This window comes from Chrysemys picta, chromosome 23 (genome assembly GCF_011386835.1).
Source record: "Chrysemys picta bellii isolate R12L10 chromosome 23, ASM1138683v2, whole genome shotgun sequence".
Classification (NCBI taxonomy): Eukaryota; Metazoa; Chordata; order Testudines; family Emydidae; genus Chrysemys; species Chrysemys picta.
This window is the reverse complement of record NC_088813.1, coordinates 4,804,234-4,814,443: the sequence shown is the minus strand read 5'-3', so window position 1 is coordinate 4,814,443 and position 10,210 is coordinate 4,804,234. Positions and strand designations below refer to the sequence as shown.

The following is a 10,210-nucleotide window of genomic DNA, read 5'->3' as shown; positions in this document are numbered from 1 at the left end:
CACGGGTTCTTCTTAAGAATGGAAATCCTGGAGGTCCTTAGAAGCAGCTAGACACCAGTGGAGCCTGGGCAGGGACCTTGCTTTCTTTCATTTGCCTGCACACCCACAGCGCTACACTGATTCACATCGCTGGATGAGCTGGGTCTGTTTTTAACACAGCCCGGCTTTCCCCAACAAACCAGCTCTCGGTTCCCATTCCCTCAGACGCTAGACATGTCAGTGAGACACACTAGGATCAGGCGCTGCTAATCAACTCCAGCTGCAGCAGAGCCCGGGCGTGCATCAAAACGTGGTTAATAAAGAACACCGATTTTCTCTTCCTGGAGATTTTTGTTTAAATCCTCTCCTCAGCAGCCCACTGCCCCAGATGTCGATTTCACTGAGCAAGGTCAGTTTCTCAGCCCAAGCGTCTCTGCCTACTCTCCATCAGCTCCCTTTAACGCACTCCCCCACCAGCCCTGGCTTCCCAGGAAGCTACTCTCCCGACAGCGCTAGTAACAGCGTTCGTGCTCCAGCAACGTGCTGAGGGCCCAGCTAGGATGTGGCCCCATGGTGCTGGGCACTGTACCAAGATACACTAGAACGGTCCCTGCTGCTAACGGCTTACAGGGACGATACACCCAGTTGAGTCCCGGGTCTTCACCACAGCTGCAGAACACGATGGGAAGAAGGAAAAGGGCCTGAGGCTGGGAAATGGCTCCACATTGCAAAGTGAGCCACATTTGGAAGTGTTCAGACCCAGCGGTCTGATCTAGGCCTGACTCTCAATGTTTTGCTTGGACGATGCCTTTCACCAGAGCCGCTCTTGGCACTTTATGGGGGTGGGGTGGGGGAAGCGCCACTGTCTCCAGTTTATAGCGATTCCCTAGAAGCCTCCTTCTCCCCGCTGCTCCGGACGGCTTCAGGCATGGCCACGGTCAGGCCGCTCCGGTCGGCTTGCACCCTCTTGGCACACAGCCTCTTCCCTGCTCCTGGGAGGAAATCCCTCATCATCTGGCACTGCCCAGTCCCCGGCCGCTATCTCCACTGGGCTGGTGCACTCAGCCACCGGCCTGCAGTTTCTGGGGCCTCGCTCCTGGGTTACCTTTCCCCAAACATGTTGGGCCACCCTCCCAGCCCTGTATTATTATTTGCTATTGCAGCTGCCCCCACCCTGGGGACTGAACCAGGGGTCTCCAGAGCTCGGAGCACAAGCTGCGAAAATGGAGCTGAAGAGCCCTGCCTGTGGAGTAGGGGGCTGGGTCAACTCACATCCTCTGCAGACCAGTGCCGAGGGGGCCCTGTAACACACGCTCACCAGAGCATTACACAACACCCAAAGACAGACAGACAGTCCCTGCCTCCAGGAAGTTGCAATCGACCCAAAATGATTTTTCTTGCTGCTTTAACCAGCCTGCCCCCCCATCGCCCAAATGCCTCTGTGTTGAACAGCCAGCAGCTCTGCCTTATACGCCGGGCATGGCCAGGGGTAGTGCACAATGCCCATTACAAATACACTCACTGGGGCTTCAGCTTGATGACGCCTGTGTCGAAGTGTGAGGCTGGGTTTTAGCTTAGATGTGAACGTAGCAAAACAGGTCGGGGAGAACCTGGGCCGAACACATGCAACCCCCCACTGGGCTACGTTAGCTAGCGGAACTGCCACTCTGTCTGAGGGGGGAAGCGTTTGCTTTGAAGTCCAGGCAGTGACTTTGCTCCATAATTAATTATGCATGCTCCAAGGTCCATCTGGGAGATGTTTAATGGCTCCAGATGCTGATTACGGGGCTCTATGTGGCACTGAAAACATGATCAAGTCCAATTTGGATTTCCCCGGGTGCCTAATTTAACTGAATTATGTAAAATTCTTCCCCTCCTCTTTCAAAAGAAAGCCCCGTCCTGCTGCTGCCCAATGTGTTAATCCCAGGAATAAAATAAAAATAGAGAGCCCACGTATTCAATAGCGTGCAACAGAAAAAATGAAGATGTCTATCTGCACAGATAGCCTACACATCACGGCAAGTCTGCCTTTAATACAATCCCCTGGCTGCATGTCCTGGGGTCTGCACACAAACTGCCAGTTCTTATGAGGCCGTGGGCTCATATCTCATGCAGCCTTTCCTCCAGGGCAAAACCACTGTGAGGAACCGAAAATTGAACAGCTGTTTGAGATCACAGATTGGTAGCAGAAAGTTGTCAGCCTGCAGTCATGTCACCTGTCTGTGTGCTCACTGGCTCTTACAGACTAAGCAGTGTGAGGATTGGTTAGTGCTTGGCTGGGAGACCTGTTGGAAAAATCCAGGTTCCTGTCACAAGCAGCTTTCGTTCTTGAGGCAAGCAGCTCATCTCGGTGGGTAACTGGTGCCCCAGTGTGATACTAGGAGAGGCTGGATGTGCCATTTTTCAGGTCTGATGTAGCTCCTGGGTGCGGTGTAGATACAGAGCTGAAGGTCAGACGGGACTGTTCTGAGCGCTATGTCATGTAAGAGAGTGTCCCTTCTCTGCAGGAAGGCAGAGGTGTGCGTACGGTGACTGAGTGACCAGCACAGCCGTGCTCCGTCTCACACAGAGCCTTGTCCTCCATCTTTCTTTGGTGATTGGTTTCTTCACTCTGAACGAGGAGTCCCAAGGAATTCCCGCCCTGCCGTATAGCTGGGAAATGCAGCACAGAGCGGAGCGCAGTCACTGCCGTTCCCAGGGCACTTTTCCCCAGGGGAGGAGTGTTAATCCTCATCTTTCGGAAGGTGAACAGTCACCAGAGGGGGCAACCAATCAGCTTTCACGGACCCGATTCCAGTCTGAGGGTCACATTTTCAAATGCCCCCAAGCCCCACTTTCAAAAGTGACACTGGCAGTTAGGCCTAGCTCCTCAGAGCTCTTTGGACTCCTGACTGCCATTGAAATCCGTGGGAATTAGGGGTGGGCTCTACAAAGGGATGCAGATGCCTAAGCACTGGTTTTAGGCACCACTGCAATCCACAAAACTCCCGCTTGGTTGCCACTGAACCCAGTGGGCACATAAACGCACTCAGTTCCTATGGTTTTGCAGTCCAGGTTCTCTCAGTGCCAACCTTTCTGCCTCTGGCGTGCACATGGCTGCCTCCCTCCAGGTGCCCTACTGCCTGCCTACGCCCCAGAGCAATCCACGAAGCAGGGGAAGAGAGGAGTTCGGCCACTTACGTTGTGTGCAGGGCCTGATCCTGTGGGTGTGCTCAGAGGCTACCGAACTCCACACAAAACGGGGGGAAGAGGAGCACCTCCCTTGTAACCCTTAGCCCAGTGGGTACTCACCTGGGATGTGGGAGACCCCCCAGGTCAAGTCATTCTTGCTCTGTCTCTGGCCCAGGGAATATTTAATTATCCAACCCTCCCCTGTCTTCCCCGGTTCATGATGCCCAAGCAGGGGGGCGACTCCCTACAGCCTGGACTTAGGCCTTGAACTTGGAAAGAGGGGTGGGGCTTAGCACACCCCCTTCTTGTCGGCATCTCCCATTGGCTAGCTTAGGCGGCTCCCCGCCGAAAGCGTTGGCTTTGGGGGTCACAATCTAGGCACCTGGCTCTCCCCATTCGCTGTATAGGGAACCTAGGAGCTGAACTCAGGCTTTGTGGCTCTGTGTTGCACCATGACACTGAGCGTCACAGCGCCTGAATCCCGTCATGGAGCCAGGCCTTTGGGAATCCGGCCCTTCAGAGTCGAAAGCTCATTGAAAGTCATTGGCACTTAGGCTTGTGAGCTCCCAAGTCACTTTTGAAAATGGGATTTAGGCTCCTAAGGGAGTTGGGCACCTCTTTTCTGTTACTCTGTATGCCTTGGGCAGTGGCATCTGAAAACCTTGCCTGCTTTCCAGTAGGGATTGGAACACGCCAGTCCCCAGGACAATAACTGGCTCCTTCTGGGTTTTGAACTCAGCTTCACTTGGCCATGTAACAGTCACAACTATCTGGCTTTTGTAATACAAACTGTCAGGAGATTTTGCCTATTTTCAAACAGAGCACCAAGCCGGAGACAGCCTGCCTCGGATTCCCCATGGGCTTGCCTGCCCCAGGAAGGGCACGTTCCAGACATAAAGCATCCATGATTGAATTGCTGTATCTTTCCTCCCCCCACCCTCTATAAATGAATCTGTGATCGCCTCAGAGGAGACCGGATAAGAGTAGTTAAAGCAGAGCTCTTAGATAATGCCTGCGATGCTAACCCTGAAACCTGCATTTCCTGGTGTGTGGACCGGCCTGGTACCACTCGCGCTGCCTGCAAGGTGATGAGTGGCAAGTAGGGCTAGTGGCACAGGGGAACTAGCCCTGCATTAATGAGCAATGTACTGCTGCCTCCTCGCAGGGCTCAGACCGGAGAGGGGAGGGCAGAGCTTGGCACCAGGTTAGTATTATTGAGGTATGTGACCCCAGTCACTGTCTGCAGTTATTCACCACAGGCTCTGCGCAAGGAAAGGGTCTGCTTTTCCGAGTCACTGAGGGTATGTCTACACAGCCAAAAAAACCCGTGGCTGGTGTGTGCCACCAACTCGCACTCACGGGGCTCGGGCTGCGGGGCTGTTTCATTGCTGCGTAGACTTCCGGCCTTGGGCTAGGGCATGAGCTGTGGGACCCTGCACCTCGCCGTGTCCTACAGCCCAGGCCCCAGCTCAAGCCAATGAAACAGCCCTGCAGCCCGAGCCCTGCGAGCCCAAGTCGGCTAGCATGGGCCAGCCACAGAGTCTAGTTGCTGTGTAGACATAGCTTGTGAGCCCGCAACACCAGCCGAAACCAACGGGAGCTGCTCTGTACATCAGGGCCAACGTTTCCAGTCCTGTCCATGAATTGTTCAGTTCAATGATTCGAGGTGTGTGACGGGACACTTAAGTCACATGATATCGTTTCCTTTCCCTGATTGGATGACTCCACTTTTGAAACACGATGATGACAAATGACAGAGGACTTTGAGGCCCTTCATCGTACAGGTGATGAGGCAAATGCTCACTCCTGCAACATTCATGAAGCTGTCTGGATTGGTGCCGGCAGAGGTTGCTAATCTGATATACTGCCCTCTTCAGCAACGGGCAGTAGATCATCATCAAGGGCAGGGGAGCTAAAGAGGCCTGATCCCTGGGAATGTCTTTTATAACTAGCCTCCTTGTTCTAGCTGAAAGCACGTCTCACACCTTATGGTACCCACAGGGTACAGAGTTCCTTACCCCTTGGGCCCTACAGTTGACACACTGCAGCCAAGGGTGTGATTTCTAGCTCAGGGAGGTGAGCTAGCATGCTAAAAATCAAATGTCTCTGTACGGGTGCAAGGGGCTAGCAGCCAATGTTCCCAGGACTTTGGACTGAACTCAGGGTGGCTAGACCCTCCTGTCAGTCACGTCACCGTGGCTACACTGCTACTTTTAGTGCGCTAGCTCAAGCAAAGCTGGTGCACCTACGTCTACCCGAGCAATTCCCGATCCAGTGTGGACGTACACAGCTGGCTTTCATAGGTTGCACACAGACACTTCCCATCATGGGCATCGCTGACATCAATCCATCCCCGCCGAGCGAGCGTCCAAACAGCAGCGCTGTGCGTGGCACGACTGCCATTCTGCAACACGTTTCCCTTACGCTGTCAACTAATTTTGTGCTGGAGGGTCACGCGCTGGGGGAATAACCAGCTCAAGTCTAGACCACAAGATATTCCCCACTGCCTAGTTTGCAGAACGCTCCGATTCTGGGAAGTTCCGAATGATTCCCAGCTGGCATGGGGTTTCTTCATCTTCATCCTGTTTATAGATGACAGCCTCTTGGCTGAGGAGCCAAGATTGTGTATTTTATTTACTTACAAGCAATTACAGAGCACACAGGACCCCAGCTGGGGACAAACTTACTTACGAGCTGTAGCCTGTCCTGAACTTTATTCTGCAGTGGTCGATTTGAGACATCTCTTCCCAGGCCCGAACTGGTTTATTCCCACTTGTCTTTTTTACATGGCATGTTTTGCAATCAATTCATTTTTCTACGATTGCACTGATTGAAATGCACTGACAGGAATTCCAGTGCCAGGCTAGCCTTTTCATTGACCTGAGCTCACATTCATGGTGTTCAGCAGACTGTACGGTCAGACATTCCAGCCACAGAAACCTACAGGTGACAAATTAATCACTAGAGGATTTCTCTGTTGTTCCCCAAATACAACAGACCGATACGGAGAATTGCAAGGAGAGCAGAACTTGGTCTACTGGTCAGAGCGTCAGGAGGCATGGGCTTGTAGGCCTGAGCCTGCCACTGTTCTGCTATGCAGCAATAAGAAAGTCACTTCTGTTCCCTGTGTTTCAATTTCCCCAACTGTAACATGGATTGACACTAAAATATTGACTGGCCTTCCCCAAACACTTTGAAATCTTTCAGTGAAGAGCACAGTAAGTAAAGATTATTACTGTTCAATTCAATATTAAATGGACGGACTAAGAAGTTCAAATAAAGCCTGTTCCCCAGATCATACCAAGGTGTCGTGCAAATCAGATGTCACATAGTGCATGTGTTCCGCTACTTCAACACAAAAGTGAGAAAAGTCAAAGAAACTGTAAGGGACTCGGGCATAGGTGGTCTGGCCTAGTGAGCACAGCTGGGTTGGTGTCCCCATCTCAAGGATGGCCACAAGACCGCAGTCCGTGAGCAGGGGTCGGAGGAATCGCTAGAGCTGGGTTCAATAAGTCAGGGTCAGAGACTAGAGAGCAGAAAACAAGATGTGGTCAGAAGTTGCAGCAGGGCAGAAGTCTATATGGTTGCCCAGACAACTTCCGGAGGCGCCCTCCAGGTTAAATAGTGCACTTGACCAATCAGAAGGCCGCCGGGTACTGTCACGCTGGACCCTTTGCGCGGTACTTCCTGTGGTGCCCAGCCTCCACAGTGTTCCCTGCCTGCTCTGCTAGTGGCAATGGGGCAATGTCAGCTGTTCCAGGTTCCACTCCCTGATCATCACAGAAACAAACAAAGGAGGGGTGAAAAGAGAGCTGTTAGCTGTCCAGCTAAGGCAGAGCTACGTTTGACAAACAGGGCCAAAGACAGCCCTGGGCTTCAGAGGAAAGCAGTGTGATGTAGGGCATGGGAGTCAAGAGACCTGGTTTGTCAGTCCTGCCCTGGGCAAGCCATTTTCCCTCTGTTTCACCTCCCACCTTTATTTAGATTGCAATGTGGCCCCAGTCTCGGATGGTGCCTAGAGTTGCCAATTTTGCTTGGACATATTCTTGGAGGTTTCATCACTTGACACAATATTTAATTAAGGATTAATCTTTAATTCCTGGAGACTCCAGGGCAATGCGGGAGGGTTGGCATCCCTAATTATTGGCGCCACGAGGTGCTATGCTCCTGCTATTACACGTTTAGCAATACACTCCTTCAGAAATAGTGCCCCCTGGACATTCTGACTGTGTCTGTGGTTAGCACGATTATGTCTCTGCAGTACCCGCCAGCCCTGTAACCAACACAAACAACCTCCAGTGTTCTAGTGCTTGGCAGAGTTCTCCTGCTCCGTTCGCCGTCAGGGATAGAACTCCAGGGACTCTAGTGGGAATGGTGTCAGGCCGTGCATGGGCTGCCTACATTTGGAGCTGGAGCTGTGAGCCAGTGTGCTAAAAGCAGAGTGCAGACGTGGCAGCACATGCAGTGGGAGGGGCTAGCTGCCCTGAGTGCCTGCCTATGCTCTTGGATGGGCAGTTAGCCCTCCCCGCAGGTACCCTCTGTTTTGAGCACATTAGCGCGATCAGTGCTAGCACAGGTATCTCTTCAAGCTGGGAATCACACCTCAGCTCAAAGTGTACATGTACCCTAAATGCTCCCCCAGGGACAGTCACTGCATGGTCTATGGGGTAGGGGGGCTAGTGCACATCAGTTTTAGTTAGCATTCACCAAATTGCCTGCCCCCATTCCACACAATTCTTCAAAGCGCACTAACTGTCCAGGAATCCACTTTGCACATGCATTATGTTCATTACACATTGGGCTAGTAAGGGCTAATGTTCATGTGCACACACTAGCCATTCACACTAGGTTAGCAGTCCACCAGTTGCTCTCCCACACTGCTTTGCATGGCACCAAAAATGGCTTTTCTGTTTGCCTGCGTACCCCCCACTGCTCTGGGATCAGGTTGACCGGACTGCAACCAGTCAATGTGACCGAGTTGAACATGCAGTAATGTGGTGTTTAGATGTTGCTTGTAATTATTAGAACTGGGAGCACTGGCTGCTGGGAGTCTGAAAGGACAGGAAACAGGAAGGAGGGGGGAGGAGTTAAGGAGGCAGAGTGAGAGTTACAGAGGGTGCAGCAGCAGCTTGGTAAAGAGGTTTCCACTTGAAAAATAAAGTCCCGTTGAAGTTTGTTAGCACCTTGCCTGGTTGATGCAACATTTTGGCGACGAGGATGGATCTTCTGCCTCTGAACTCACCTGCACCCTTTCTGCAAAGCCCAGGTGAGCCTCCAATTGCTTTTACTGCCTGGATCCATATGTTTGAGACTTATCTGCTTGCAATCAGTGCTACAGAGATTTCTGAAGTAAGAAAGCGTGCTCTGCTAATCCACTGCCTTGGAGCAGAAGGGCAGCGTATATTTTACACTTTTCCCCTTGCAGATGATAAATATGAGACTGCGTTCACTGCATTAAAGAACTTTTTTTGTGCCAAAAGTGAATGTAGTAGCTAATCGCTACAGATTTCGCCAGCGTGAGCAGAAACCAGGGGAGACTATAATGCAATATATTGCCTCCCTGAGGAGTCTGATTGTAACTTGTGACTTTGGGAATATGGCAGATGAGATGATTAGAGACCAGCTCATTGAGAAAACAACCGTGCTTCGTGTAAGAGAACGCTTACTTCTAGAACCACAACTTACACTAGAAAAAGCAAGAACCATTGCTACTCAGACTGAGTCAGCTACAGCTGAAGCCAAAATAATGAGCAAGGGTACAGAAGGCGCAGTCCGGGCTGTGACTCCTTTGCAGAAAAGTTCACTATCGCTTCAGACAAACAATTGCAAAAGGAAAACTAATGAAAAGCCACTGAACCAGCAAATGCAACATACAGTACAAGCATGCTTTCGCTGTGGATCCCCGCAACATCTTGCAAGCTACACAGGATGTCCAGCAAAAGTAGCTCAGTGCAATCATTGCAAAAAGATTGGGCATTTTGCTAAAGTAGGTCGCAGTAGCCAGTTCAATCAACGGGTGCATGCAGTTGCAATACCAGATGTTACTGTGCTGAGCGTGGACAAAACCACTGCTGTACGTATTCCAGAACAGATAAAGTGCACTGTAAATGTTTCTGCCATACCCTCAGGCAAATCACACTCTATGCAGCTAATGTTGGACACTGGCTCAGCAGTATCTATACTACCTGATTCCATCTATTTGCATTACTTTAAAGATGTGCCTCTTACTGAACCCAAACGTCACTTGGTATGCTATTTGAAAAACCATATTCCAGTACATGGCTGCCTGCCAGCAATAGTTACTTTGGTGATTGCTGTGTAACTGCAGAGTTCTACATTGTCCACAAAGGCACTCCTATCCTTGGCAGAGATTTATTGGCTGCTTTAACTATCAGGGTAGTTAATGGACGAATTGATCTTCCTCAACAAAGCACTCTTGCGGTACACACACCAGTTTCAGCTGGGACCCAACACCAGGTTAAGGAGAAACTCAGCTGTGCTTATGGGTTTCTGCATAAAGTTAAAATGCAGAATAATGTGGTGCCTGTATGACAAAAGTTACAGCCCTTACCATTTTCAGTCAGGAAAGCTGTTTCAGAGGAACTTAGAAAATTTGTTCAAAAGGACATTATTGAAGAGATTAACTCCTCGGAATGGGTTTCACCTATAGTAGTGACGCAGAAGAAGGGAGGAGGCATTCACCTTTATGTGGACTTAAGGGAGCCAAATAAAGCTATTGTGATTGACAGCCATCCTCTTCCTCACATAGAAGAAGTATTTGCAGAACTCCGTGGAGCAAAGATGTTTTCTACTCTTGATTTGCAGAGCGCATAACACCAGGTTATGTTGCATGAAGATAGCAGAGACCTCACAGCATTTATTACACATGAGGGACTATTTCATTTTAAACATGTTCCATACTGTCTCGCATCAGCCCTAAGTGCCTTCCAAAAAATGATGTGATTGATTCTGAAGAATCAACATAGAGTTCAGTGCTATTTGGATGATATTATCATGTTTGGAAATACTACTGAGGAGCATGACAATAACCTACAGTCTG

The 10,210-nt window shown here is 50.6% G+C and overlaps 1 protein-coding gene across 1 annotated transcript in view; it reads left to right on the top strand.

The window, feature by feature from the left end:
* Nucleotides 1–344: 344 nt before the first annotated feature.
* Nucleotides 345–10,210, top strand: part of FABP3 (fatty acid binding protein 3) — a 258,275-nt gene continuing 248,409 nt past the window's right edge. The window contains exon 1 of the mRNA XM_065576966.1: nt 345–351. The gene's annotated coding sequence lies outside the window, so the exon portion shown is untranslated. The remainder of the gene's footprint in view (nt 352–10,210) is intronic.